The sequence below is a fragment of the Oryctolagus cuniculus genome, chromosome 2 (genome assembly GCF_964237555.1).
Source record: "Oryctolagus cuniculus chromosome 2, mOryCun1.1, whole genome shotgun sequence".
NCBI lineage: Eukaryota > Metazoa > Chordata > Mammalia > Lagomorpha > Leporidae > Oryctolagus > Oryctolagus cuniculus.
The window spans coordinates 85,043,370-85,050,196 of record NC_091433.1 but is presented as its reverse complement, the minus strand read 5'-3'; positions in this window follow the sequence as shown (position 1 = coordinate 85,050,196).

Here is a 6,827-nt window from a genome sequence, read left to right as displayed (position 1 = left end):
GAGTTTTTCAAAGTAGGAGGATAGTATCTCAGTGTACAAAAATAAATCCTGTTTCTTATACCAGACTATTGATAATTGAAAAATATTTTATTTTTAAAATATTTTATTTGAAATGCAGAAGAGAGAGGAAAGGAGAGGGAGAGTGAAGGTGGGGAAGTGAGAGACAGAGAGAGAGAGAGAAAGAGAGAAAGAGAGAAAGAGATAGATATCCCATCTGCTGGTTCACTCCTCAAATTCCTGCAGTAGCTGTGGCTGAGCCAGGCTGAAGCTAGGATCCAGGACCTGGATATGGGTGTCTCATGTGGCTGGCAGGAACCCAAATACTTAAGCTATAGCCTGCTGTCTCTCAGAGTGCACATTAGCAGGAAGCAGGAATGGAGCCAGAACATGAACTCAAGCACTCTGATATGGAGTGTGGGTATCCCAAATGATAGCTTAACTGCTAGGCCGTGTCCACTGTAGTATTTTAAATAGCATAAAAATACAACATATTTATAAAGACGTGTAATAAATAAGGTACAATACACCTACCCTAAAAGCTACAGACCTTGCTGAATGAAATTGAACTGACAAGTTAATGGATTGATACACAGGTTTGTATTGGGAAGCCTTAATCATTCAATATTAGTTCTTATCAAGTTAACAGATTTATTGACATATTGTTTAAGATTTAGCTAAGTATTTTCCACACTTAGTAAATATCAAAATCTACTTTACTCTATATAAACATTGAAATTTCTCAATATACCAGTTTAGGAAATGCATCAACATTATAGCAATCATTGATACATTTTCTTTCTTTCTTTCTTTCTTTCTTTCTTTCTTTCTTTCTTTCTTTCTTTCTTTCTTTCTTTCTTTCTTTCTTTCTTTCTTTCTTTTTTACATGCAGAGTGGACAGTGAGAGAGAGAGAGAGAGAGAGAGAGAGAGAAAGGTCTTCCTTTTGCCGTTGGTTCACCCTCCAATGGCCGCTGCAGCCGGCGCACCGCGCCTATCCGAAGGCAGGAGCCAGGAACCAAGTGCTTCTCCTGGTCTCCCATGGGGTGCAGGCCCCAAGCACTTGGGCCATCCTCCACTGCACTCCTGGGCCACAGCAGAGAGCTGGCCTGGAAGAGGGGCAACCGGGACAGAATCCGGTGCCCCGACTGGGACTAGAACTCGGGGTGCCGGTGCCGCTAGGCAGAGGATTAGCCTATTGAGCCGCAGTGCTGACCAATACATTTTCATAAGGGGTGTTTACAAGTAGAAGCCAAACAAAATTGGCTGTAAGGGGATGATCTGAAAGAGAACAGTAGAGAAGAAAACCAACAAGGAAGAGGAGTGAGTACATCTGGATCCTGAAGATAAGGTTGGCAGCTTCAAATTTTAATTTCACTTTCACCTTTTTTTTTTTCGCCATTTGTCCTTTTTTCTTACATTCTTGTCTAGCTCTAGGTAAAATCCATGTCTTCAAGCATTCCATATTTTCTATGTAGCTATAAATCCCCCAAGGCACAGGCCATGATTGTTTTACTCACTTTTCTGTGAGTATTACCCCAACATCAGCCACAGGCCCTTCGTGGTATGAATGACCTCACGCTTCATTCATTCATCTAGCCCCCAAATGCTGAATCAGTGCTTGCCTGTGGGAGGCACTGTCTTATATCCTTGGGGGATAGCAGTGAGCAAAGCAGTGTCCCAACTTTCACAGAGCTTAAAACAAAAATACTGAAAGGAAGAATGCATCAAAGGGAAAAAAAAGATGCTTAACATCATTTCTGCTTTTCTGTTTTTCACAAATTACTTCACTGGGTTCTCATCACAAAGATGTATGGGCAATGTGAAGTTGCATCTCTCTTTTACAGATAAGGAAACTCAAGAACAGAGAGACAGTGGGATGCCATGAGTTCCACAATGGTGAAGCAAGGTCATGCATCAGCGTCTCCAGAGAGGAAATTCAACTTCTGTTCCTCTACTTGTGAAACAGGCCAGGGAAAGGATGAAAACAGACAAACCCGCCATTTAGGATTTATGATGCCTGCCCTCCTCTTTCACCTAGCATTGAAACACGGGTGCTTGAAGTATTTGCTTGTTGCTTTCTAGCCACAGCTGTGGCTGATACAGTGAGGATACCTTGTTCAAAGGAGAAGGAGGCACAGATGCTCTGGCAGGAGTTTTCTCTGGTGGTCTGGGGAGGATCAAGCATTTATCATGCACTGTTATTTACTTATCATATCCTAGACATTGCCCTCAACAGTATGAGTGTTCAAAAGCAGATTCCGTTTCCCCTGGGGACAGCCAAGCCTAACGAGTCAATACTTAAAGCCCACCTCAACAGTTGACACTTGTGCCTCCTTGAAAGGTTGCAAAAGGTCAGGGAAAGCAAAGAAAGGGTTCTTGCTCTGAAGTCGTACTGAACTGTATTGATACAGGAGTGGCTCAGTGCACTCCTGGGACGGGGAGAAAGGGTGAGAGCCGTTGTGGGCCATGAGCTTCATGTGAGTCTCTGAGGCAGAGATTCCGTGAGAGAAGACGTCTGACATGATGGTGTGTGACCACAGCAGCTCTGAGGGAGAGGGTACCGTCAGAGTCTTGGTACTCGGGAGCTCTGGGGTCCACAGCATGGATGAGAGGTAAGATTCTTAGACAGGTTTCTGAAGACCGCTTGAAAAATGGCAAAGAATGTAAAGGGGGCAGGAAGATAGACTGATTCACTGGTCCAAACCGCAGTAAATGACGTTGAAACCAAGGAAGGATGCTAAATGTACACTTCCACTGGGCACAACAGAGGAAGAAGCGGACCCTTGTTGAATCAAGGAATGTTAGGATACGCCAAGAATGGGGTTTCTTTTTGTAATAGAAGACAATCCCAGTGAATGGAGCCAGGGTGGATAGACAGCAATTGGTGGGGTCATGGGTTTCGGCTGGTGCCCACCGTGATGATCATCGTGCTGAGCTCACTTCTACAGAACTCTCCATGCTAGTGGTGGTGCCAAGGTAATTTAGAAGTGTCTTTAATGCCTTTTTATCCTCTTCTGGTAGTTCCTGAGGGCAGTTCCCAGATGAACATTGGTAATTTTCTAAAAATGCATGCTTCTCCCAGGGGTATTTGTATTTTTCTTCTTAAGTCTACCTGATTTCTTGTCCGAAATGTTCCATATTTTCAGTATTCTCCTAGATAAAGAGAAGGAAAAAATGCCAAAGTTCACAAAAGGTATCAATAAAGTAATATAAATGAAAAAGGAGTTCATCGAGACTTCTACTTAACTCATGGTGCTGGCCTCAGATGTACTCCATCTGTGATTTTCAGGAGAGAAAACCGTGGGGGAGAGAGGATAAAGATGAGCCAGATACAAAAGTGACAGTCAGCTACTCACGTTGGGCAGGGGGAGCTCCTTGAGAAATAGCAGCCTGCATCACCTTAACACAGTGCAGAGGGTGGGAGCACAAACCAGGGGCACCCACAAGCTGGGCTCGGTAGCAGGCATGACCAGCAGCCACACAAATGTTCTGGCAAGTCTTCTTGTATTCCCAAGAGCTTCTCCAACTTCTTATCTTACCTTAAATTTCATTATTAGAACCTTTGCTTTTTGGCTTAAGGGTTTGGCCAGTGTGATGGCGTTTTGTGGAATGTTTCCTGGGGTCACAGTGTGAGCATAAAGAAAAAATGTGAATGAGTCAGTTGGATCCATTCCTGATAGCATATTTGGCTAAGGAGTGAAAGAGTGGGGAATGCATAACATCAGATGTTAGAGTTGCAAACAAAAAGTAGAACCAACAAGAAATATTGAAAATGAATTTATAAGCATACCCAACTAGGTCTGATGCTGTAATTTTTATCTGGTTCATACTTTGAGTTTGAGACCATGATGAAAAGAACAGATTCCAGAAGTACAATCATGCCTCTAGTATCAGGAAATGAAGACATATTTCATCAAGTCAACTGTACATGAACAGTGAAAACGATCAGCAAATTCTTTTTTGTGTAATTCTATTAATAGAGATATTCACAAAACACAGTTCATTAATTTAAAGTATACAGTTCCATGGCTTTTGCAATATTTATAGATTTGTGCAACCATTACCATAGTGCATTTTGCAGCATTTTCATTATTATAAAAAGAAACCCCATATACTATGTACCTTGGCCTTATCTATCATCTGCCTGGTTTCACAGCCTCAGGCAACCAGTAATCTACTTTCTCTCTCTGTAGATTTTCCCATCTGGGCATATGATACACAGAATTTTAAACTTCTTAATGGTCATTTCATTTTTCAAGAACAAATGTTTCTAAATCAACAAAATACTGATTGTTGATTGAATTATTATAATTTTTTCAAATGTTGTGCACAAGATATAGATACAAATATTCATAAATATCTACAAAGATATTATTTTCCTGGAAAAATATTTAAAATACTGCAGCCAGCAAAAAATTTAGTCAACATAAGCAACTCAAAAATTATTAAGTTGTTATGTAAAATAACTGAAGTTATCAATAATACTTGTTATAGATAAAGCTAATAACCATTAACAAGTCATAACATATAGCAAATTCTAAATAATTTTTAAAGAGGATATACATTATTATCCATAAAATCTAAACTGAAAATTCTAGTACACAACATCAAAACTAATAAAAGTGGGGCAAAAGAAGAGGAAACAAGAAGAGTTAGGTAATTTCTTAACATAAAGAAGAGTTATGACACCATTAACTATCTTTTCCACTGATAATTAGGAAAAAAAACAGGTTCAGTGTGTTTTATAAGAACAAAATCTCGAGTAATTAAAAAGTGAATATTGTCTTTAGAAAGAAAAAGGAGAAAAAGAAAGATGGTACCTTAGAAGTGAGAATACAGAGAGCGTCAGGAAATACTACAAAATGGACCCCTTCTTTTATAGTCCCCAAATTTCCCAAATAGTTTATAAAGTATCTCACTCTAAACTTCACTTCCTTCTACCACGGTATCTAAACTGGGCCCAGATTTTATCTCCTGGTTAAGAACAATATCCTTTAACTGTGCTGTGGTGTCTCTCTCAACTTCCACATTATTAGTATTAATCACACCTGCAATCACTCCTTTACCTGTCCCCCTAAGATGACAAAACACTTCTTCGTCCCCGTAGTTGTGCTGTTTGTCGTAGACACCTTATTGGAGCATGTTAAATGGATGTGTGGGTGCATGCTTGGTTATAAGATCTGAATTAGCTAGCTAGATTTTAGAACAAACAGCGATTGCTTCATCACACAAAACATTAAATAATCTACTAAAATGGTTTAAGTGAATATTGGTGACATAAGTGAAGCTCATGATGAAAAATGAAAATACAGCTCAACAATACAGCTTTGAACTTATAATATACAAGAGTGTGATTGGAAGAGAGAGAAAGAGAGAGAGAGAGAGAGAGAGAGAGAGAGAGAGAGAGATGGGAAAGAATTTTAATAAACATTTTATACTTCCGGCAAAGTAAAATGAGTGTTATCTTCATATAATTTTATTTGCTATCTTGTTTAAAGGTTCTTTTATTATATCAGAAGTATTTTGTTTTGCTAGTTCTAGAGGTTACCTTTTTAGTATTCTGTAGTACACTCACCTTTTTCTTACTTTACCTTTTATTATTTAGTTTGTCAATTTGGTTATATTTGATTCTAACAAATTTGATTCTAACAAATTTGTGAACATTTTTATCATTTTAACGTTTTCCATTTTTAAAGTTGAATTCTTTATACTATGTGAACATATGTTTAGATGATATGATTCCGTAATTCTCCTCATCTGTGTTTTCTTCATATATCTACAATTAAATTTATTAATGCAATTAAATATATTAAATGCTTACCACCAATCTTTATGTCAACAACTTCACACATTATTTGTTGGTTGGATAAAGATGAATCTCTTGTAGTTTCCTTTGGAAAGACTCAAAAGAACAGCCTGAATCCTTCAGGCATAAAATCATTATCTCTGCCCTCAGTATTTGAATAGCAGCTTAATTGGGTATGACCTGTCTGGATCACTCTTTCCTTGAATTTCTTAAAAAGTGCTGCCATCCTGTTGCTTTGTTTTGTGTGTTGATATTGAAAGTTTTGCCTTTTGTCTGATAGTGTGTAAGTTCTGAGAATTTTTTGCTCTATCTTTAAATTATAATAGCTTTAGGGTATGTCAGGGGATTCAGAAAACTGCATGTCAATTATTCTGGGCCTATTAATATGTAGATGTGGGCCATCTTTTGATTCAAGAAAGTTTTCTTTGATTGCGATTTTTCTGTCTAACTCAATTATACTAAAGTGTCATTCAATACATTAAATTCAAGCATTTAAAATTCAGAGTTTTATATTCTAGTTGTATAAACCATGTAACCACCACTACTGTCAAAATATGGAACTTTCAAGAAGTACCTTTACACCTTATTTCCATCAATAACTTTAATTCAACACATTTTTACACTACCCACCACTCCATTCTCTGGCACCAATCACTACAGATTCAGTTTGACATTTCAATAATTTCATATAAATATATTGTACAATATAAATGATATGTCTGCCTTCTGTTTTGTTTTGCTTCTCTTTCAAACATGGTTTTGGAATTTTTCCAAGCTGTTTTAGCTCTCAATAGTTTATTCCCTCTTATTGACCAGTGTTCTTCCATTATATGTACATTTAAGGGGTCTTCAAAAAGTTTTTGGGAAATGTGTATTCTGAGCAAGTTATGCATGTACTTCAAAAAATGTTTTGCAGTCATCAAAGGAAATTTCTCTTTTAATTTCATTTTTATGAACTTTTTGAAGTACCCTTGTACTACAATTTCTTTAAGAATTTTCTTCTTAATAGACATTTTTGGTGTT